Consider the following 22,569-nt stretch of genomic DNA (forward strand, 5'->3'; position numbering starts at 1 on the left):
TAACTGGCTACAAATCAACTTTATCAGGTTACACCCTTTGAGGTCTATTGCTGTTGAGACACACCTCATGTATGTATAGAAGAAAAACAAATTAACTGCTGATAGAACAGAGTTAGCAATGTGTACCTATCAACAACAGGTATGTTTTTCACTAGTGGGTTTTAAATGACATCATAGACAACAAGAACAAACCAGGAGTTGTTTGATGACAGTCACACCACCAAGTGGTCTATAATTTGATATCATATATTCCCCGGCTCATTTGGATTTATTAGCCACATGTAAATTTAATGGACCAGATCTGGAAAGGGACGGGAGCAGCAGTAAAACCATAGGAAATATGCTCTTTTGATCCTTACCAGTCCCAGCTTCCTTTAACCAGTATAAGCCAAGCAAACCATTTAGCACATCAGCACATTGGCGAGACCTCCAGCCTGATCCAACACACTTAAACATACCTAATTATCAAAAACAAAATATCTTCCGACTGCCTACTACTAGCTACATTTCACTAAGAACACCAGGCTGCGGCTCTCCATTGGAATCCTCGAAACCAGGGCGAGGAAATACCGATATCAATTGGTGTTGTGAGCCCATAACAATGGCTAAATGCGGATCATAATAATACCTATTGCATAACACATAAATGTACCTGGCATCAAACCACCCATCCTGAACCCACTTGGCACACCTGCTGTTCATCTAATTTATGATTAATCAGTTGAGGTCCTTCATTTTCCCTCTGATCTCTGTGACTCTTGACTCCAGTGCTCTGCAGAAAAAAGGTAGGCACCAAGATCATCCGTTACCTCGAGACCCAAATATGTGGCAGATCAGCATCAACCGTTTCACTAGATCTCTCAAATCCCTGGAGACCCAGGTTAGGAGGTTGCAGCCGCTTCCCAGCACTGACATCACAAGAGAGAAAAATAACTTAGCAGATTGAGAAAGTATAAATAGATGCAATTAGAATATATGTAATACATGTCCAGTCCTTTCTCTAGGAAATAGAGGACGTTCACCGGCTCTCTTAATCTATAAAGTAGCCACTAGAAGCAGCCGATAATAAGCACCAAGCATTGCTTCAGACCACCTACGGATGCTATACGATTGTAGGATTTTAAGGACCTTTAATGATAAAATTATTTCTTTGTTGTCTACAATAAGTATTTGAGCTTGCAGTTTTATTTACACACTGATCTGGATAATAGAAACTGACAAGAGCTAAAACATGCATTTGCAATGCAACGGGTCTCGCATTTGCTCGAGTTAGAGCTATTAGCGTTGTAAACTCCTAACCAGAATTTTCTTGCCACACAAATTGAAAGAAAAAAAATGAGCGCGATCGCACAACGTAATTCGCAGCACAATAACACTGAAATTGAAAACCAAAAACAAGGGAACACAATTATGTTATGTAAAACTTAGCATGATCGCACTGCATGGAAAATAAAAAGATAAAGTAGTCTGAAATCATGCTGAAAACATGGAGCTCATATGGTTCAAGTAGTAGGTCGGTGCGCTCGATAAATACCGGAAAAGACGTATACGTGCCTTTCACTAATTAAATCAAGTGGATTTTAAAAGGCAAGCCCACGAACCAACGATAGTGACATGGGTGTGGTTAAAAGCCCAAAGAGAGATTATAACAGGGACGGAGCGCTTGTGTGCTCAACCCCCCAAAAACAAGCATTTGAAATGCAACGGGTCTCGCATTTGCTCGAGTTAGAGCTATTAGCGTTGTAAATTACTAACTGGATTTTTCTTGCCACACAAACTAAAATAAAAATTAAAACAGCTGACATAAGCAAGCCAATTCAAAGCGCTGACGTGAGCGTGAAGGAGACACAAAAGGAAAAAGAAGTTTGCGTGCAGTCAAAGGTATCGGCAAACATGCAATTATCCATGTAACAGGGTCGGTCTCCAAGGCAGTAACAAAACGGCCATAAGGAGGGACAAACGGAAAGCAGTTACCAATGAAAAGAAATTATTTTTGAAAGGCAAGCCCACCAACGAGTGATGGGCTTGTAGTGGGCGTGGTTAAAAGCCCAGATACATACCAACACGTCAGATAAGCAGAGCTTGAGCGCTGCTATGCTCGACCTAACCCGTCACTTGCTTCAGTTCAGGACTAAAATGTATTTTTGATGAGCCTACAAATGAGATGCGGAGGAAATACAGCCACAGAATTTAGAATGCCTTCTTCCATCAAGAGGAACACTGGATTTACTCTGAGAATTCAATTACTGCGAACAACTCTTGTAGCAAACTATGTATCACAGAAATAAGTGCCTTAGACTGTAGATCTGAGTATTCTGCAGGTATGTGTGAAATGTAAGGACAATTTGAAGACTGTATGAACAAATGCTTTTAGACAATGCCAGTCGGTGGCAGGAAGCAAGTGAAGCAGTGGAGCCTGCGCTAAGTTGTGGCCATCATTAAACAACCTACGCTGCAGAATTCACAACAGCAAGGCTCTCGTTCAGCTGGAAGTGATCTGAGTATGACAGCAGTCAAAACAATTTGAAGGGAAATGGCAAACAACCTTAACCAGATTTCTCCACATGACAGATCCAATGAAGGCATTTATTGCTGCGCGGTTGGTTGGGTAGCTCAGCAGTTTGTTCACAGAGAAGTAAAACATTTACAGACATTGGAATACTCTAGGTGCTGCTGACTGATGCACTTCGGCAGTTTGCTTACAGAGAAGTAAAACATTGTCAAACACTGAATCTAGGTGCTGCGGATTGATGAACTGTGTCGTAAATCTCCATTGTTGAAAAGTAATTCTGTAAGTGGGGCGTTTTAGTAAGGGCCTTAGGAGACTTTCTATGGACCATCTTACCGTTTAAAAAAAAAAAAAAAACTTACATTGTTTTACAAGTAGGTTTATAACACATCACCCACAGACAATATTTTGTTTACATCATTACCGTGCTTCTGGAGTGACAGTCGTTTTTCAAAGGAATATATCCATCTTTAGTACTGCCTTACTTGTGAAAACTAGCAATTGCATGTCGACCCATGGATCAGACTGCCACCGTACCACTGGTTTCCAACCCTCCAGCAAGCCAAGTTCCCCACCATGGCCCCTGGATTTCATTTCTCCCAGCTGAGGCAGGCCTTAGAGGGGCTAATGAGTCTGCACTCTCCCAAAAGGTGTCATTTTTATACATTCCAATACTACCTCCCATTCTTATACACACAAAAAATACACCCATCTGCTCACTAGATAGTAACTCACCAGATGGGTTACAGCTCTAGGAAACTCCTGGGTTCATTGGGAACCCAAGAACTGCTAAATTTCACCTGGAGGTGTCCGTGGAGAGGGAAGAAGGAATGACTGCTGGCTCTGAAATGGGCATGCTTTTAGGTGATCTAATGACTCCAGAGTAATCTAGAAGAAGCAGAAAATTCATAGGTGGTGCTGAAAGCACTGCTGAATTGCAAAGTCTACCTTCCCTGTATTTGGCTTTTCCTGGAGTCAACACTGGAGAGGACAGCAAATGACGACCTGGTTGCCAAAATGTGTCTCCCGCTGCACTGAGAATGTACGCATGAAAAGAGTTGCTACTATTTCTTTAAGTCCTGGCTAGTTCCCAACAAATGTAGGAGCCTAATGGATAACCTTGTGAGGACACTCAGTGGTGACATTTTATTCAAAGCTACCTCACTGCTAGGAAGAGGAGCCGATTCCCAACTGGATGGTGTGTCATACATAACTGCTGACCATTCAGCATGTACGCAGTAGCTTGCTGCTGCAATCTGCTTTGCTGTTCGTGGAATCTTAGAACTGAATATCATGAGCCCACAGGGAAAGGCCATCCACTTAGGTAATGTTTGTTTGAGGTATTCAGAGGGTGCATCATATCAAATAGCCACAAAGGCCTGGGGGTTCTCCATAAAGCTCCACGTAGTTTTCCGGAGCTTAATCCGATAATATTCTGTGTCGAATCCTAACCTCTCTAATATGCCTTTCTTGATTTCTGGATATGGAGTGGTGCCTCTGGGATTTATGGCCTGATAGGCGGCTTGCAACCTTCCTGTCAGGAGGGGAGCGACATATTGCCCCCATCTATCCTCTGGCCAGCTAGCAGAATTGGCGACCCGCTCAAAGTTGGTGAAGAACGCATCGGGGTCTTCTCCTTCCTGAAAGTTTTGTAGAACTGAACTGGGCACATTAGGATGTACCCGAATTGCAGCAAATGTATCTGTTAATTTCTGTAAGGCGGTCTCATGCACCGACTGGTTGTTGGCTATTATGGTAGCCTGACTCTTGAGGGCGTTCTGTAGAGTCTCTCGATCGTTTTTTGCCTCTCGTTGTTGTTCTTCCCATACGATCTGGAGGTGGCGTTGTCCTTCAGCCAACCTCTGTAACGTCTTCAAGGGATGGTTTATTTTCCATTCTTATCTTCTATCATATAGTCTTCCTCGGGTCTGTCATGCGCATCTCACTTCTGACACCATTGTAAGGGGTCTTTACTAACCAATAATGGAAGACGGCGGCACACAATGTCAGTTGATAGAGGTTTTATTATGTTATAGTTGTTAAGCTGGTTTACAGTTGCTCAGTCGCATTGTACGTTTTCCTTTCCTTTCTCTCTTCTTTCTTCTGGCTTTTCTTTTCCCTTGTCTGGAGTAACGTTCTTCTTCCCTTCTCTATTCACTTTCTTCCTCTTTAGGTTGGTCTTTGGATGGGGACTTCCTCGTCGTGGGACCCAAGGAACGTCAGGAAAAGAAACCAAAGAGAATGGTAAGTGTCTTTTTCTGTCTTCTTTATAAATCCTAAAAAGGGGGGGTGGGGGGGGGGGGGGGGGTAGGGATGCACCACTAAATGACCAGAAGAATTGTGCCCAATAGTAGTGTGAGACAAATGAAATCATTAGGACATATTCCCATAGTTCTAATTCTGGTGTTCCTCAAGTGACTTCCATGCTTTTTAAATTTTGGGTGGAGCCCAGGTGCCTTTACAGTGTAAGCAAACAACCAAAAACAAAATCCATTCAGTGCGCCCGAGGCACTGTTTTGTGTGTCCCGGGGTATCCTTATGTAGCCGGGTTGCGTCGACCCAGTTACATACTGATTACTGCGACACTGAAGTGACTGTTAACTGACTAGCAGGGCACTCAACTAATGCATTTATGATCATGGTGCTACAGTTTAAGTGCATGGACTACAGATTACTATGGTACCAAAAAATTATTCACTGCGAGGAAACGTAGCAGACTGCAGATAATGGAGGCATGTGGCAAGGTGTTAGTCTATATAATACTAGGGCACCAAACAAATGTCTTTCAGATTACTTGACACCTAACTAGATTAAAGTAATGGAATACACTTTTCTGAAGCACTAAAGTGGGAAAATAACAATTATAACAACCGCGAAGTTAATAGAGAACAGATTTCTGGTATACCAGAATAGTAAACTAGTAAGCCATCAAAGTAATAGATTACGGGTTATTGTGAAACGAAAGTGAACATTTTAGATTCTTGGGGCACAAAGAGTATACTGCTAATTACAGTGGAATCAAAAGACGCCATCTGCTGATTAACTGGCACCCAGAGTGTTAGATTACAGATTCTGGGACCAGACTAATGGGTTACAGAAAACTGGGGCAGCAAAGGTGGTCGATCACAGTATGATGAGACACCAAAGTGACTGATTACAGATTACTCTCATATTAAGATAACGGGTTATATATTACTGTGGCAGCAAAGGTGTTCGATTACAGTATGATGAGACACAAAAGTTGACAGATTACACATTACTCTGGTACTCAGATAATGGGTTGCAGACTACTGAGGCACCAAAGTTGACAGATTACAGTCCAGGTTAACGAGACACCAAAGTGGTAGTGTGCAGGTCACAGCAATTGACTATTCATTACCGGAAAAGGATTGCTCGTCACTGGTGCGTTTTAATAAACAGGGCACCAACTTGGCATGTAATAGATGACTAAACCATATAGTGATACATTGCAGTGTAAAGTGATTGATTACATGTTTAATAAAGCGTCACAATGACAGATTACTGATTACTAGGCATTAAATGACTCATTACATATCAGTGGGCAGAGGCATCAGTAATTCATCGCATGCTGTGGATTACCTTTGCTCATACTTGTACATCTGTTTGTCAACTGTGTTCAAGTAGAATGACAGTCAGTGGTCTCACTGTCAGGCACAATGGGAACTTTTCTTTTGGGACAGGGGTCTGTATATTCCCAAACCCCTAAAGATAAATATTTGGATTGATGTCTGAAAACAGAAAGCGTGTTAATAACTCACACCTTCAGTCCAGACGTTCATCATTCTAGCGTCAATAAAAGGCCTCCTAACAAATTGCTAATAGCACCAGTTATGTACAGCCCTGTGAAGCCACAAGGCTGTGGCAGAGCGCCCTGTATTAATAAGGTTATTATATTACAAGACGCATGAGATGTTGAGAGAGATCTCTGCTGGTTATGTTACCTAAAGGTTGTGGTATATTAATTTAAATTAAGACGGAAAATGGGAGAAGAGAGAAGACTGGAGAAGAGAGAAGACTGGAGAAGAGAGAAGTCAGAAGACGTGAGAATAGTGCAGATGTGAGAAGACAGAAGACAAAAGAAGACAGAAGGCCGGAGAAGACAGAAGATGTGAGAAGATAGGAGACAGAAGAAGACAGAAGATGGGAGAAGAGAGAAGACGTGAGTAGACCGAAGATGTGAGAAGACAGAAGACATGAGAAGACAGAAGAGGGTATGCAGAAAGAAAAAAGAAGATGGGTGGCAACAAAGAAAGAAGACAGAGAAGAAGGCATCAAAGAAAGAAGACGTCAGTGAAGTAAGAAGACAGCATGCTGGAACAAAAAAAGAAGACGGCACGAAAGAAAGAAGACGACGGCTAAGAAAGACAGCATGCAAGAAAAAAAAAAAGAAGTACCTTTAGTGTTGCAGCCAGAGGAAGGACACTGGCCAGTGTCCAATAGGAAGTGACCAGAAGGAGGAGTACTTGGTCCACAGGAAAGTCGATGTCAAGATCGGCGAAGAAGACGAAGACGACAACAGGAAGTCACGTAAAGCCAATGTGCTGGCCAATCCGAAGCAGGTAAATCAAAGCAATGTTGGAGTAAGCCAATGGTAAGTTCAGGGAAGGGACTGGTTCCAAACCCCTTTTATTTTTTTACTTTTTTTTTTTAACTAACAAAAGATTTTGCAAGCATGCGTGCAAGCACACATGCAGGCAAAACCTAAATATTGCAGATTAAATTGTGCTGGGAATAGAAGTGTCAAAGCGAAGAGTGTTTAGGTCAGGCAGCAGTCTGTGTGTGCAATGCGGCACAGAGAAAAGTCAACTGTTATAGTGGTGCTAGTGAAAGAGGTGTCTTAAATACAGAAGGACATAGGGGGTCATTTTGACCCTGGCGGTCCCACCACCAACAGGCTGGCGGTCCCACCACCAACAGGCTGGCGATGCAGACCGTCACATTATGAGTCTGGCGGATTGGCCTCTGCCAACCTGCCACATCTCCACTCATACCGCCATGGCGTTTGGAACCGCTGGGCCGGAGATGATCATCTCCGACCCAGCGGTCCACAGACGACCACCAGCGGTATTAGGAGCTGGCTTTCCACCATGGTTTCCGCAGAGGTAGCACCGCCACGAAAACCATGGCGGAAAGACTACCGGTGACAGGAAATTTCTTCCCAGTCACCGGTAGACGGCCAGCAAGCACTAGACCTCCCCCATCCCCCTTCAGCCACAGCGGCCCCCACCCCACCTCCAGCCACAGCGCCTTCCACCCCCTCCCCGAATTCAGGCACAGACATGCACCACACATACACCCATTCACCTACACTTATATATACGCATCCACTCACACGCATCCATACACGGATTCACAACATTCATCCAAGCATGCATCCATACATGCATACACAACATTAATCCACGCATTCAAGCACAAATCCATACAAGCATTCACAACAACATTCAAGCATGCATACTCACACCCACACAAACATGCATACTCACACGCATTCACCACAAATCATACTCGCATACATACACACACACTTACATACATGCACGCACTCACTTCAACATTCAGACATGCATACAACCACACATACACACATTCATGCACACATTCAGACACCACACGCAACACCCCTCACCCCTCTTACCCCCCCTCCCCCGGTCGGACGATCATCTTACCTGCTCCGGGGAGAAGGTCATCTGGCAGGGAACGGGGCATTTCCACTGATGGCAGCGCCCGCCAGCAGGACACCCTCAGGCCGTATTATGGCCCATAATATTGGGGGACGGTGTCCTACTGGCGGGACCAGTGGTGGGACCGCCAGGGCACCTCCGCCCGCCAGCACGACTACTGCTGGATATCCGCCCAAAGTGTGGCGGACATCCAGCAGTACCTGTGATATGGTGGGCGGGAGACCGCCAGCACTGGCAGTCTCCTGGCAACCACGGCTTTGGCGGTCCTCATGGAAGACCGCCAAAGTCGTAATGAGAGCCTTAGCTTCCAAGGGAAGAAAACTCAATCTAAGGGAAGTCATTGTTCCGGAACATATGAACAGACATTCAACTGTAGGGACTTATATATTTAGGTTCTAGTTGGATGGGAAAGCTTCACGCCAAAGTGCTGCAGAAGGTACACAGCAGGAGACAGAAGGGGATAAGCAGAGTGCAGTAAACAACTGTAGAGGCAACAAACAAAACCGTTCTTTAACTGAGCAGATTTGGTTTATCCTGTCAGTCATGTTCTGCTGCTTTAAGAGGCATTTGCATTTTCGGGTGCCTGCTGATTTATTCTGCCACAGCCAGTCCACCTCTCCTTATGGCCATTTTGTTTGGTAGGAAAGCTTAATCTCCTCATTCATGAAACACTAGGATGGGGAATATGTACTACTCACTGTTCCCAGAACTAGAGTGTGGAGAGACTTTTTGCCCGGGGCATCTACAAACCTGCAAACCCCTGGTACAACACTTTACACTATTTGAAATTTAGGTTTCCATCAATAAGGAAGAACTCTAGGCATTTCTGGTGTGGTGAAGAATTGGGAGAGAAGTATGTGGGTACCTCCTCATTCTATGCTGTGACTGTAATTTTTGTAGCACACTGCCACACTAGTGAGGCCTTACATTTTTGTTCTGATGCTCAAAACTTTTTAGAAGAAAGGTAGGCCAATAATTGGGGGGACTACGGTTGGATCATGCACTGATTATTGCAATGCTATGTTTCTAAGTGCCCCTAAGAATATCCTGAGTATGCTGCAACATATATAAAACCATGTAGGCAGGATTGTGCGTCAGTACATTTCTCCCACATTCCAAATATTACACTAGTTTTTGCATAAACAACGGTCTGGCTTTAAGGTCCCAAACTCCTTCTTTAAGATGGTGGGCAGGGAGTCTTCCCGCTGGAAGATCTGAGCACCAGTAAAAAAAACAATTCTGAGATGTCTGGGTGGTAACAGAAGAACTTTCAGGGTGCTTCAACATGAGTGTATCAAGTTTTAAAACAGATTACAAGAAAGGATAAGAAAACTGAAGATGATGAAATGTTTAAAAAGAACATTTCATTTCATTTACCTGAAGACCAGGTTGTTCAGGTAAATGTTTTAAAGAAACAACCTTTTACAATATATTAACAGTAGTAGCTGGGCTCCAATTGGCAGACTGAGGCTTCAGCAGTGTTGATGCAGGAGATAATTAATTTGTTGTGAAAGGATACAGTTTTGATGTTGAAAATGGTTCTGGCGCTGGAAGCAGAGATGGGTCGTAAGTTATCCTTAAATATTGCTGGAGAACCATATATCCATATTTTATGTAGGATCTAATGATAGCTAAATTCCAAAAGAGAAGGTCTTTGGAGCAGCCCTCAAACTAATCAGTGGACATGCTGAAGTGTTATCATAGGGCTCCAACATGCACAAATTTGGCACAATGCAAGTCTATAGATCCTGAAGAGTGGTCTTAAATTCGACTCACTGTTGTCCCTGATGGTGCTCTGGGCTTTCGTTCATTCTCTGCATTAGTATAGGATAGAGCCCCCTTAAAGTGTGCACACAATAACTGAAGGACTATTTGGTCAGACGTCATTGTTACAAAGAGCCTATCGAGCTTTCCATACCTCCAGCCCCTGGTGGGATGAGAGACGTTCTATGATAGCTTGATGTTTTGTGGAGGCCAGACCATGCAGCTTTGCAGGAGGACATGCTGTGCTACAGTTGTAACACAGCACTATGACCTCCTGGTCAGCGTCTGCTGCCCTCCCCAGCTCCTCTGGCTGCTGCTACCTCTGCCTTTTGCCTGGGACGAACTGAGAGCCTCCTGACTCTCTGTTCGAGTCTCTCCTCCACCCGCAGGTTCATCTCTGCACCTCATCCCTGGTGGTCTAGGGGCCATCACATGCAAGTATTTTCTCTCTATCGCTTTTTCACTCTTGCTTTTTCTGCCTTTGTCACTCGTTTTTCCATTTCTTTTCAATCTCTCCTCCTTTCCTCTGCCCTTTCACTCTTGCTTTTTCTGCTTTTTTTCACTTGTTTTCTTTTTTTCCCCCATCTCCCCCTCCTTTCCTCTGACCCCCTCGCGCGCTGCTCCGACTCCGCCCCCCTCCACCACGTGAAGCATCTTTCCAGCCCTCCCACCTGACCGCTCCCTGGGCCCCTCCCCTTCTTAATGGCGGCTGCAACGCTGCGAGAGAGCAACTGCACTGACCTCCTTGTCCGCATCTGCTGCCCTCCACAGCTCCTCTGGCTGCTGCTGCCTCTGCCTTTTGCCTGGGACGAACTGACAGCCTCCTGACTCTCAGTTCAAGGCCCACCTCCACCTGCAGGCTCATCTCTGCACCTCATCCCTGATGGTCTAGTGGCCATCACATGTAAGTATTTTCTCTCTGTCGCTCTTTCACTCTTGCTTTTTCTGCCTTTGTCACTCGTTTTTCCTTTTCTTTTCAATCTCTCCTCCTTTCCTCTGCCCTCTTTCACTCTTGCCTTTTCTGCCTTTTTTCACTTGTTTTCCTTTTCTTTTCCATTGTTTTCCTTTTTTTTCCCCATCTCCCCTACTTTCCTCTGCCTCCCTCGCGCGCCGCTCCGGCTCTGCCCCCCTCCACCACGTAAAGCATCTTTCCCGCCCTCCCACCTGGCCGCTCCCCGGGGCCCTCCCCTTCTTAATGGCGGCTGCAACGCTGTGCGAGAGCAACTGCACTGACCTCCTTGTCGGCGTCTCCTGCCCTCCACAGCTCCTCTGGCTGCTGCTGCCTCTGCCTTTTGCCTGGGACGAACTGACAGCCACCTGACTCTCAGTTCGAGGCCCACCTCTACCTGCAGGCTCCTCCATGCGCCTCATCCCTAGTGGCTATCACAAGTAAGTATTTTCTCTCTGTTGCTCTTTCTCTTTTGCTTTTTCTGCCTTTTCTCAGTCGTTTTTCCTTTTCTTTTCCAGCTCTCCTCCTTTCACCGGCCCTCTTTCACTCTTGCTTTTTCTGCTTTCTTTCACTCGTCTTCCTTTCCCATCATTTTCCTTTTCTTTTCTATCCCTCCTCCTTTCCTCTGCCCTCTTTCACTTTTTCTGCCTTTTTTCACTTGTTTTGCCTTTCCTTTCCTTTTCCATCTCCCCTCCTTCCCTCTGCCTGCCTCCCTCACCGCTCCAGCCCCTGCGACCCCACCCCCCACAAAGCACCTTTCCCGCCCTCCTGCCTCCCAGCTGATCGCTCCCTCCCACCCCTCCCCTTCTTAATGGCGGTTGCGCGAACAGGTGCGCCAAGGGCAAGCCCATCTGCGCCCGTCCGCACCCGAAACTGCACCAAGTGCCAGGAACCCTAGAACTCCGTCAAACCACCCCCTGGCCTGCCTGCGTTAAGACACCGAGACCCTCCTCCACCTCAACACCAGACGTCTGAGCAACTGCTGCATCACCCCCCCCCCCCCCCATGGACACCCATGGACCTTTCCCCTGAAGGAACTGCAACTTTAGAGCCAGCCTCAACAAGCTGAAGGTACTCTCCACACACAGAGATACAAACAACCTCCACAACCCCATCAACTGCCTGCTCCTGAACATCCACTCCCTCCAAAAACACACCATTGAACTCTGGGATTTGATCGACACTGCCCGACCACACAGCGCCTTCCTTACCAAGACCTGGACCAACCCCACCTCAGGACCAGACCACACCATCTCCATTCCACACAGATACAGCATCTTAAGGAGGGACTGGCTCTCCTGTCCGGGCAGAGGACTAGCCATCGTACACAAGTCCTCACTACGTGTCAAGGCCGTATCAGAAGAACAATAGATTAGAACACCTTTACTTCTTGGTCCACTCCAACCACAACTCCTCCGTCTGCATCACCCTAGTGTACAGGCCACCCGGCCCCTGCCCAGCGTTCGTAGACGACGTTGTAGACATCGCTACACCCAGGCCCTGGCGTCAGATAACTACCTTCTCCTCAGCACCCTGAATTTCCACCTTAAGGATCGCGCCGATCCAAACACTCAACAACCTTGCCACCCTCGGCCTCAGACAGCTAGACTCCACACCCACACACATCGCAGGACACACACTGGACCCCATCTTCACCTTTATCAACCAGATCACCACCAAGACCATCTCCACCTCAGACTGGACCGACCACGGCTGCATTCACTTCACAATCACCATACCCAGCAGCCGCACCGCACTCCCAGGAACCCCCCACATCCCACACAGGAAATCAAACGAAATCACCAATGAGCAACTCACCTCATCTCTCGCCAAATCCCTCCCTCCAATGACGCCAACAGAGCAGCGCGCAATCTCAACGCATTCATCACCGAATGTGCCGATACTCTAGCCCCCCCCCCCTGGCTGACTTTGGCCAAACGCGTACCTAAGAAAGCCAACTGGTTCACCACCAAACTCAAATAATCAAAGCGCACCTGCAGACGTTTAGAGAGAAAAAAAGGAGGAACAGCCAAACCAGCGAAGACCTCGCCTCCTTCAGAGCTGCAACTACCCCCCACCGCTGAAAAATCAAGAACGCAAGGAAGGACGCACTTCGGGAGCGCATCAACTCCTCCACACTCAACTCTAAGGAACTCTCCTCAGTCATCAATGAGTTCACAGATCCCCCCCTCCGAAGCCACCAGCATCCCCCTGTCACAGGACCTGTGCGACAAAATCGCCACCTGTTTCCACCGCAAGATTCAGGACATCTATGACAGCTTCCCCCCAGAAAATCATGGCACCGGAACCTGTGACCGACCCACCCCCCAGAACCCACCCAGACCAGACCAGACAGCTGTTCCATGCTCACCATGAAGGAAACAGTCAGCATCATGAACAGCACCCACAGACCCCTGCCCACATCACATATACATCAGAGCCAGCGCATCCATCGCCCCCGAGCACCAAAACACAATGAACTACTCCATCAACACTGGCACCTTTTCCAAGGACTGGAAACATGCCGAAATACGCCCTCTCCTGAACAAACCTTTGGCCAACCCATCAGAACTAAAGAATTTCCAGCCCATTTCACTGCTACCCTACGCTGCCAAAGTACTGGAGAAAGCAATCAAGCACAACTACGGAATTTCATGGAGGCCAACAACTCCCTGGAGAGCGCCCAGTCGGGCTTCCGCAGCAACAACAGCACCGAGACAGCCCTCCTGGCCGTGGTCACTCCGCAGTGCTCATACTCCTCGACCTCTAGCAGCCTTCAACACAGTCTCCCATAGCACTCTACGCACCAGACTCCGCGACACAGGAATTCGCTGAAGAGCCCTGGAGTGGATCCACTCCTTCTCTGGAAGGACGCAGAGGGTCAGACTCCCGCCCCACACATCCAGACCAACAAGAGTCAACTGTGGAGTCACCCAAGGATCCTCGCTGAGCCCCACACTGTTCAATGTATACATGGCCCATCTCGCAGCCACCATCAGAAGCCACGGTATGAACATAGTGTCATATGCCGATAACACACAACGCATCATTTCCCTCACTGAAGACCCGGACATGACCAAAAGGAACTTCCACTCAGGAATAGTAGCCGTCGCCACCTGGATGAGAGAAAGCTGCCTCAAGCTCAACTCCAACAAGACTGAGCTCGTCATATCAGAAACACCACCTCAGCTTGGGACATCTCCTGGGGGCCCACATTCCTCAGTGCCCCTCCCCTGCACTGACTGAGCACGCCTGCAACCTAGGCATCATCCTCGACACCTCCCTATCCATAACCCACCAGGTAAACTCAGTTGCCTCCTCCTGCTGGCACACACTCCGCAAACTTCAGAAGATCTTCAAATGGATCCCAGAAGACTGTCACAGGACAGTCACCTGCGCCTTAGTCATAAGCAAGCTCGACTACGGCGACGCCCTCCACACTGGCAACTCGACTAGAAACATAAACAAACTACAACTTATCCAGAACGCTGCCAGCAGACTCATCCTGGACCTCCCACGTCGAGAACATATCTCCCAACACCTGAGGACCCTTCACTGGCTCCTGAAGAAACGAGTCACCTTCAAGCTACTCACCCACACGTACAAGGCCAAACACAATGCAGGACCAGCCTATCTAAACCACTGCTTCTCCTTCCACACCCCGCCACATCTCTCCACTCCACCCAGATGGCCCTGGTCGCCATCCCTTGCATTTGTAAAACCACTGCCAGAGGATGATCCTTCACTTACATCGCAGCAAAGAGCAGGAAAAACCTCCCCTTACACCTTAGACAAAGCTCATCACTCACCATCTTCAGGAAGAACCTCAAGACGTGGCTCTTCGGATGAGGCCCCTCCTCCCAGTCCCTTGAGACGCTCACGGGTGAGTTGCCGCGCTTTACAAAAACTGATTGATTGATGCCGAATTTGGTGCTAAGGCTCAAATCTGGGTAATTACCAACCTGAATACCACTGACAGCAACTAGAGTTGTCCCCGTTTAACCTTTTGCTTCAGAAAGAACATGCTGGTGAAATATCACTACTGACCTCCAAAGAATCACAACAAATGTATCACCATCTAGGTGACAGAGATTGGAAATGTCTGGCTGTAATAAGTAACTTGAATTTGATGCTGCTAATTTGGGGGGTGAGGGTCTTTTATGTGCGCTGTGTTTAAGCCTGGATGAACAAGTTCCTCACCTTCGGTAATGCATTATCACATCTAGCAGAAAATTCCTTACCTTAGAATTTCCCCAGTCATCAGACTGGATCCGGAATCGGCGTTGATCGAGGTAGATCGAACTCAGTCTCGTCTGGGATCAAAATGGGGCTGCCGCGCCCCAGAGCATCGGCGTCGAGACCGATGTTGAGGAAGGTCACAGTGGCATGACCTATGTCAGCCCAGATCACAGATTCAATCCACAAGGCCCCGTCGGAGCCAAGGCCAAAGCCGCCGGCACAAAACCTTAATGGGGCCTCCTTTGACCCTGTGGGGCCGGAAGGTGCTCCAGAGGAGACGGCCCGCTCAAATACCTGGCACAAGGCCTCATAGAACTCTTTCACCTGAGCAGGGGTCACTTCAGATTCCGGAAACACATGGAGGCGCAAAGTCGATGCAGGCTACATCTCTGCCGATCCCTGCTGAAGTTCCTTACTTGCTACATCGGCCGAAGGGTGAGAAGTTGAAGCACGCTTTGACTTCTTATGTTTCTTCCCAGAGTGTCTTGAGGACTCGGAATGGGAAAAAGAGGACTTGGGTCTCTTTGGGTTTCTGCATATTACCCTCCACACAACTCTCATTTTCGGTTTCATTTTATATACCCCCGGGTTATGCAGGAGAATTTATTGACTCTTTAGACAAGGTTCTAGTGTCAAAGATTGCTAACTAAGCTATCTTCACGGTCTTAGGAGATTTTAAACTTCATATGGACAACACAGGTAATTCTTTGGCCAAGTGCTTTATGGAAATATTAGCGGCTCAACCTTTCACTGATACCATTTATTTGGTATTGTTGAAAACTCCCCTTTGGTTGAAAGCCCTAGTAGTCTGGTCTGATCACTACGTAACACCCTCACTGGCCCTTTTTAATACAAAAAGAGAGTAAACCAGATTTATCCAAGTCAGCCCTTGGAATAAAGTGGCGATTCCAGACTTACAGGAAGTTTTACTATGTTCTAGTCCTGTACTAACTGGAGAAGTCATTAAAGATGACTTTGTAATGGGCAAGTAGTTTTTCAACGCGGCTGATGCAGTATCCCTGGAAAAAAACTCATACCAAAAAGAGATACACACATTCGGCTCGTTGGTTTTCACCTGAACTTGCCTTGGAAACAAAATCCTGTAGAAGATTAGAAAGAACTTGGAGAAGGTATTATACGGAGGATCATATATTAATTTATAAACAAGCACTAAACACATATCAAACATTTAAAATGTGGTCTTACCAACTTTTATTTTAAAATGATAAATGAAGCAAATAATAGTCCTAGAGACATTTTTTAAATTGTCTCACACTTTACTTATCCTAAAGTTTTTGCACCGCCTTGTGAAGTTAATATGAACTTATGCAATAGCCTCAGTGACTTTTTTGAAGATAAAATCATGATGATTCAGTCGACTTGTCTGACATTAAGCTCGGCTGATACTACAGTACAAGCCCATATTCCAGTGTCATCACCTTCAGATGGCAAGCTTTTACAGCTTCTACCCACTTCTGAGGAAGAGTTGCAAGATTGCTTCTGAAGGTGCACATCTGGTCCGCCACTAAATCCGTCCTCCACACATTTTAAGGCAGACAGTAGACTCAATATGCCCAGTCTATCTTAACTTGTTTGCTGCCTCTCTACTTTTGGGATATAGGGCCTGATTCTAACCTTGGCGGACGGCGGAGGCCGTTCGCCAAGGTTCCGCCGCCAAATGACCGCACCGCGGTCACAAGACCACGGCGGCCATTCTAACATTTCCTCTGGGCCGGCGGGCGCTCTCCAAAAGAGCGCCCGCCGGCCCAGAGGAAATGCCCCTGCAACGAGGACACTGGCTCAGAATTGAGCCGGCGTAGTTGCAGGGGTGCGACGGGTGCAGTTGCACCCGTCGCGTATTTCAGTGTCTGCATGGCAGACACTGAAATACTTTGCGGGGCCCTCTTACGGGGGCCCCTGCAGTGCCCATGCCATGGGCATGGGCACTGCAGGGGCCCCCAGGGGCCCCGCGGCACCCCCTACCGCCATCCTGGTCCTGGCGGGAGACCCGCCAGGAACAGGATGGCGGTAGGGGGTGTCAGAATCCCCATGGCTGCTGAGCGCGCTCCGCAGCCATGGAGGATTCCCCCGAGCAGCGGAAAGTCGGCGGGAGACCGCCGACTTTCCGCTTCTGACCGCGGCTGAACCGCCGCGGTCAGAATGCTCGTGGGAGCACCGCCAGCCTGTTGGCGGTGCTCCCGTGGTCGGTGGCCCTGGCGGCCACCGGCCGCCAGGGTCAGAATGACCCCCATAGTGCCTAAATCTTGGGAAAGGGCAAGTGTTACCCGCTTTTTAAAAAAATTTGATTCTTTCAAATTTTAGACCGATTTCCCTTTTACCAGCTGCCTTTCTACACACCATTCAGAGTTTTTAGAGACTTTCAAAATGTTACACCCCTCTCTATCTGGTTTCAGAGCATGTCATAATATGAAAACTGTGATGTTGGAAATGACAGAATCTATCAAGATGAATTTTGATTTCAACTATAATGTCAGGTTGATTCTTTTTGACCTCTAGGTGGCTTTTGATACTGTCTCACTCAATATTTTGCTCCAAGATCTTTCAACAATTGGGTTAATGGATCAGATGTGATGTGGATCAGCTCTTTTTTGAACTTCAGAGAACAGACAGTTTAGATGAAGCCCCATTATTCAGATACAAAGACACTAAAATGTGGAGAGCCGCAGAGATCAGCATAGAGCCCTACTCTTTTTAACATTTATATTTATCCCCTTGCTTTTTTAGTGGAATATTATGGCATTAAAATTGTCTCATGTGCGAACAATACTATGTTACTGCTTTCCTACGAGGGCGACTGTGCCTCAGCTAAGGAGACCTTTTCAACATGCATAAGAGCAGGTATGAGGTGGCTTAGAGACAATAACCTACAATGTAACCCAGACAAGACAGAAATACTGCTATTTGGTTTCAACCTACTCCAAGTATTGACAGGATGCCAGCCAAGAGATGTTCCCCCCAGCACCTCCCCTTCACCTGACAGAAGTGACAAAGAATCTGGGGGTGCAATTAGATGGTCATCTCTCTTTTAAAGCCCAGACTTCCTCTTGGATTAAATATTAATTATGGATACTAAAAACATTTAAAAAGTCCTGAGACTTTCTCTCCTGGGAAGCTTGGAAAATAGTGGTCGCGGTGCAGATTTTATCCAGGTTGGGCTATTCTAACGCTCTCTATTTAAATCTACCAGAGTATCTAATACATGCGCTCCAAATGGTACAGAACACTGCAGTCCGCCTTATGTTTAAACCGAGGAGGGGGGTCCTCTGTGTCTCTGTACCAAAAACAGTTGCAACAGTTGCTGATGAGCAAAAGAATCACATTTAAAGCCCTAACAGTTCCATACTGAGCCTTTCATGGAGTTGGACCTAAATATCACAATACCAGGACCCGAGAATACTGTGCTCCGAGGGCCTTGTGCTTGGGGAATGCATGTCTGTTAGTGGTCTCTTGCTTTAAAAGAAAGAGACAAGGTGGTTCCTCCTCCTCTGTTCGAGTTGCCTTGATCTGGAATCAGCTCAGAAATATGCCTGATGGGACTTCCTTCAGGAAGCTGTTAACATCCTACTTGTTTAGCCTATAACATAGTGTACCAGACCTGTATTTGCCTAAGTGCCAGGACACTCGAGTAGGCGCTCGCTCTACAAATATAGTCATCCATGATGGATGCATAGATTCTTGTGGTCCTATATTAAGTGGCTTGTTGCTGGCCTACCTTACCTGAATAGTGTCAACATATGCAGCTTAGAGGGTTGTGACATAGGCAGACAGCTAACCTTACCTTTCAGTGGGACTGAGTCAGAATACATGCCCTTTGATTTACACTTTCTTTGCAAATTCTATGTCAGGACTAGAGGCTCAGATTGTGCATTACTCTTTCTTATATTTTAGATCAGCTGCCAACACACAACTATAATCAATAACAAAAAGACTACATTCCCCACAAGTCTTTTCAAACTTGAACTAATATCCACAAGTAATATCATGTATATAGTCATCATTAATGAGAGGCACTTTCTCTTTCTTCGGTGCTCAGCAACCGGATAATTGTCTTTTCATTCTGACCGACCATATATTAATGTCGCTTAGTAACTGTGTTGAATAATTCGTATATATATATATATATATATATATATATATATATATATATATATATATATAGCCTTTTAGCGGGCGTGTGACTGTGTTTGATGCTCGTGCGTGACGCATCCGATCAGAAGCACTAGACTGGTGAGGGGCCGCGCTCCCCTTCATGTACAGGGAGTGCAGAATTATTAGGCAAATGAGTATTTTGACCACATCATCCTCTTTATGCATGTTGTCTTACTCCAAGCTGTATAGGCTCGAAAGCCTACTACCAATTAAGCATATTAGGTGATGTGCATCTCTGTAATGAGAAGGGGTGTGGTCTAATGAAATCAACACCCTATATCAGGTGTGCATAATTATTAGGCAACTTAACAAAAAACAAATATATACCCATTTCAATTATTTATTATTACCAGTGAAACCAATATAACATCTCAACATTCACAAATATACATTTCTGACATTCAAAAACAAAACAAAAACAAATCAGTGACCAATATAGCCACCTTTCTTTGCAAGGACACTCAAAAGCCTGCCATCCATGGATTCTGTCAGTGTTTTGATCTGTTCACCATCAACATTGTGTGCAGCAGCAACCACAGCCTCCCAGACACTGTTCAGAGAGGTGTACTGTTTTCCCTCCTTGTAAATCTCACATTTGATGATGGACCACAGGTTCTCAATGGGGTTCAGATCAGGTGAACAAGGAGGCCATGTCATTAGATTTCCTTCTTTTATACCCTTTCTTGCCAGCCACGCTGTGGAGTACTTGGACGCGTGTGATGGAGCATTGTCCTGCATGAAAATCATGTTTTTCTTGAAGGATGCAGACTTCTTCCTGTACCACTGCTTGAAGAAGGTGTCTTCCAGGAACTGGCAGTAGGACTGGGAGTTGAGCTTGACTCCATCCTCAACCCGAAAAGGCCCCACAAGCTCATCTTTGATGATACCAGCCCAAACCAGTACTCCACCTCCACCTTGCTGGCGTCTGAGTCGGACTGGAGCTCTCTGCCCTTTACCAATCCAGCCACGGGCCCATCCATCTGGCCCATCAAGACTCACTCTCATTTCATCAGTCCATAAAACCTTAGAAAAATCAGTCTTGAGATATTTCTTGGCCCAGTCTTGACGTTTCAGCTTGTGTGTCTTGTTCAGTTGTGGTCGTCTTTCAGCCTTTCTTACCTTGGCCATGTCTCTGAGTATTGCACACCTTGTGCTTTTGGGCACTCCAGTGATGTTGCAGCTCTGAAATATGGCCAAACTGGTGGCAAGTGGCATCGTGGCAGCTGCACGCTTGACTTTTCTCAGTTCATGGGCAGTTATTTTGCGCCTTGGTTTTTCCACACGCTTCTTGCGACCCTGTTGACTATTTTGATTGAAACGCTTGATTGTTTGATGATCACGCTTCAGAAGCTTTGCAATTTTAAGAGTGCTGCATCCCTCTGCAAGATATCTCACTATTTTTGACTTTTCTGAGCCTGTCAAGTCCTTCTTTTGACCCATTTTGCCAAAGGAAAGGAAGTTGCCTAATAATTATGCACACCTGATATAGGGTGTTGATGTCATTAGACCACACCCCTTCTCATTACAGAGATGCACATCACCTAATATGCTTAATTGGTAGTAGGCTTTCGAGCCTATACAGCTTGGAGTAAGACAACATGCATAAAGAGGATGATGTGGTCAAAATACTAATTTGCCTAATAATTCTGCACTCCCTGTATGGCCTTCCTCCCTTCTGGCATTTCATCCCAGCCACTTAGCTGAGCAGGGAGCAGCAGCCTGTGGCCCGGTGTGATGTTGGCCGTATCCGACCACGGCAGATGGGAACAAAGACAACCACTTCCCGGGTGCCTGCGAGGGAGGAGTTAATCACTGCATCTCACTGACAGACGCAGTGACTGCAAGGTGCCACTAGAGGGATTTTATTTTTGGGATTCCAATCAGCATGCACTTCTCTTTAGCTTCTTAGCCAACTTTCTCTCTCAGCAATTAACTCCCAGTCTTGTGGTTAAGAGACCGTAGAGTTCCTTTTATTTCAAGAGCCCATATTTTTGTAGAGGGCAATAGTTTGTACAATAAGCATTGGTAATACCATGGCCCCAGGTATGATTTATTTTCAGCCAGTATAACCTAAAGAACTATGACTGCAATGGCAGACCATAATGAGCACACTATGGAAATGGTGGATGCAGAGCAGGTGTTCCTTCCTATTAATGAGGCGCTAATAGATGCCATAGATGCATCTGTATAGCGAGCCATATCCTCAGCCTTAGAACCCCTTAGTAGGCACATCATCATGTTGACTGCCAGGGGCAGGTTCCAGCCCCATGGAAGGAAGGAGTGGGGACTTTCACCCCTGGGGATTTCTCGGGGTGCCAGCTTGGGCTCAAGTGCTATTAAAACTACATTTAAGGCATTTGTAAAATGACAGGCAGATGCCCAAGGTAGCTGGGAGGATGAACATCCTGGGATACCCCCGATGAAGAAACATTCTCTGCTTTAAGACACGATCCAGGGACGATTCTGATATTCAGGATTCTGGGGACAAACCAGACCTCAGTAGACCATGGAGGTAAGAAGGTGGCCCCAAACGTCCAATGGGTGATGCCAACCCATCTGGGCTGGTGGGACCCTCAGATATATCAAACTCCTACAAACGTTTTTACCCGAGTTCTACCGACTGGGTCCCAGCAGCAAAGGTACCTCAATACCTGAGCAGGCGCTTCAGAAAGCCTATAGACGAGGTTTGGGGAAGGCTAAAGCTTGAATGCCCACAACCATCTCTAGCAGTAAAGTGGATTGTACCCCCCAAAATCGATCCTAAAGTAGCCACCTTTGTGACAAAATTCATCAAGGACCCGAAGAAAGGCCTTGATCGATCTTGAAAGCTCTGTCAGGACCATTTAATAAATGTACTGGGAACACTTATGAAGACCTTAGATATGGCCGAAGTGACCCTTGAGACTGGAAACCTCAGGGGCCCAGATATGGTCTCATGCTGGGCCCAATTAGCGTTATGCTTCCTTGGTATAATGAACTGCGCTTTATCCACCGAGCACAGATGTTAGCTCTTGATACATTTTTTTTTAAAGATTCAAAATTAGGAGAACAGACCACCACAGTAGCAGATCTGGTCACAGAGGGAGGACTCTTCAGAGACCCCTTCGTTAGAGAACTCTCAAAGTTTGTGAAAACCTTTTCTTCTACGGACATGGAGCAACAATCAATGTGCAAGGACTTCAGCTAAAAGATGTTTGGAGAGGCCAGTAGATGCAGGAGGCGCTCGTAGGACC

The 22,569-nt window shown here is 46.5% G+C and overlaps 1 protein-coding gene across 14 annotated transcripts in view; it reads right to left on the reverse strand.

Moving 5' to 3' along the window:
- GPHN (gephyrin) overlaps positions 1-22,569 on the reverse strand; it is a 1,323,901-nt gene that overhangs the window by 310,408 nt on the left and 990,924 nt on the right. The window lies entirely within an intron of this gene.

The sequence above is a fragment of the Pleurodeles waltl genome, chromosome 9, assembly GCF_031143425.1.
Source record: "Pleurodeles waltl isolate 20211129_DDA chromosome 9, aPleWal1.hap1.20221129, whole genome shotgun sequence".
Classification (NCBI taxonomy): domain Eukaryota; kingdom Metazoa; phylum Chordata; class Amphibia; order Caudata; family Salamandridae; genus Pleurodeles; species Pleurodeles waltl.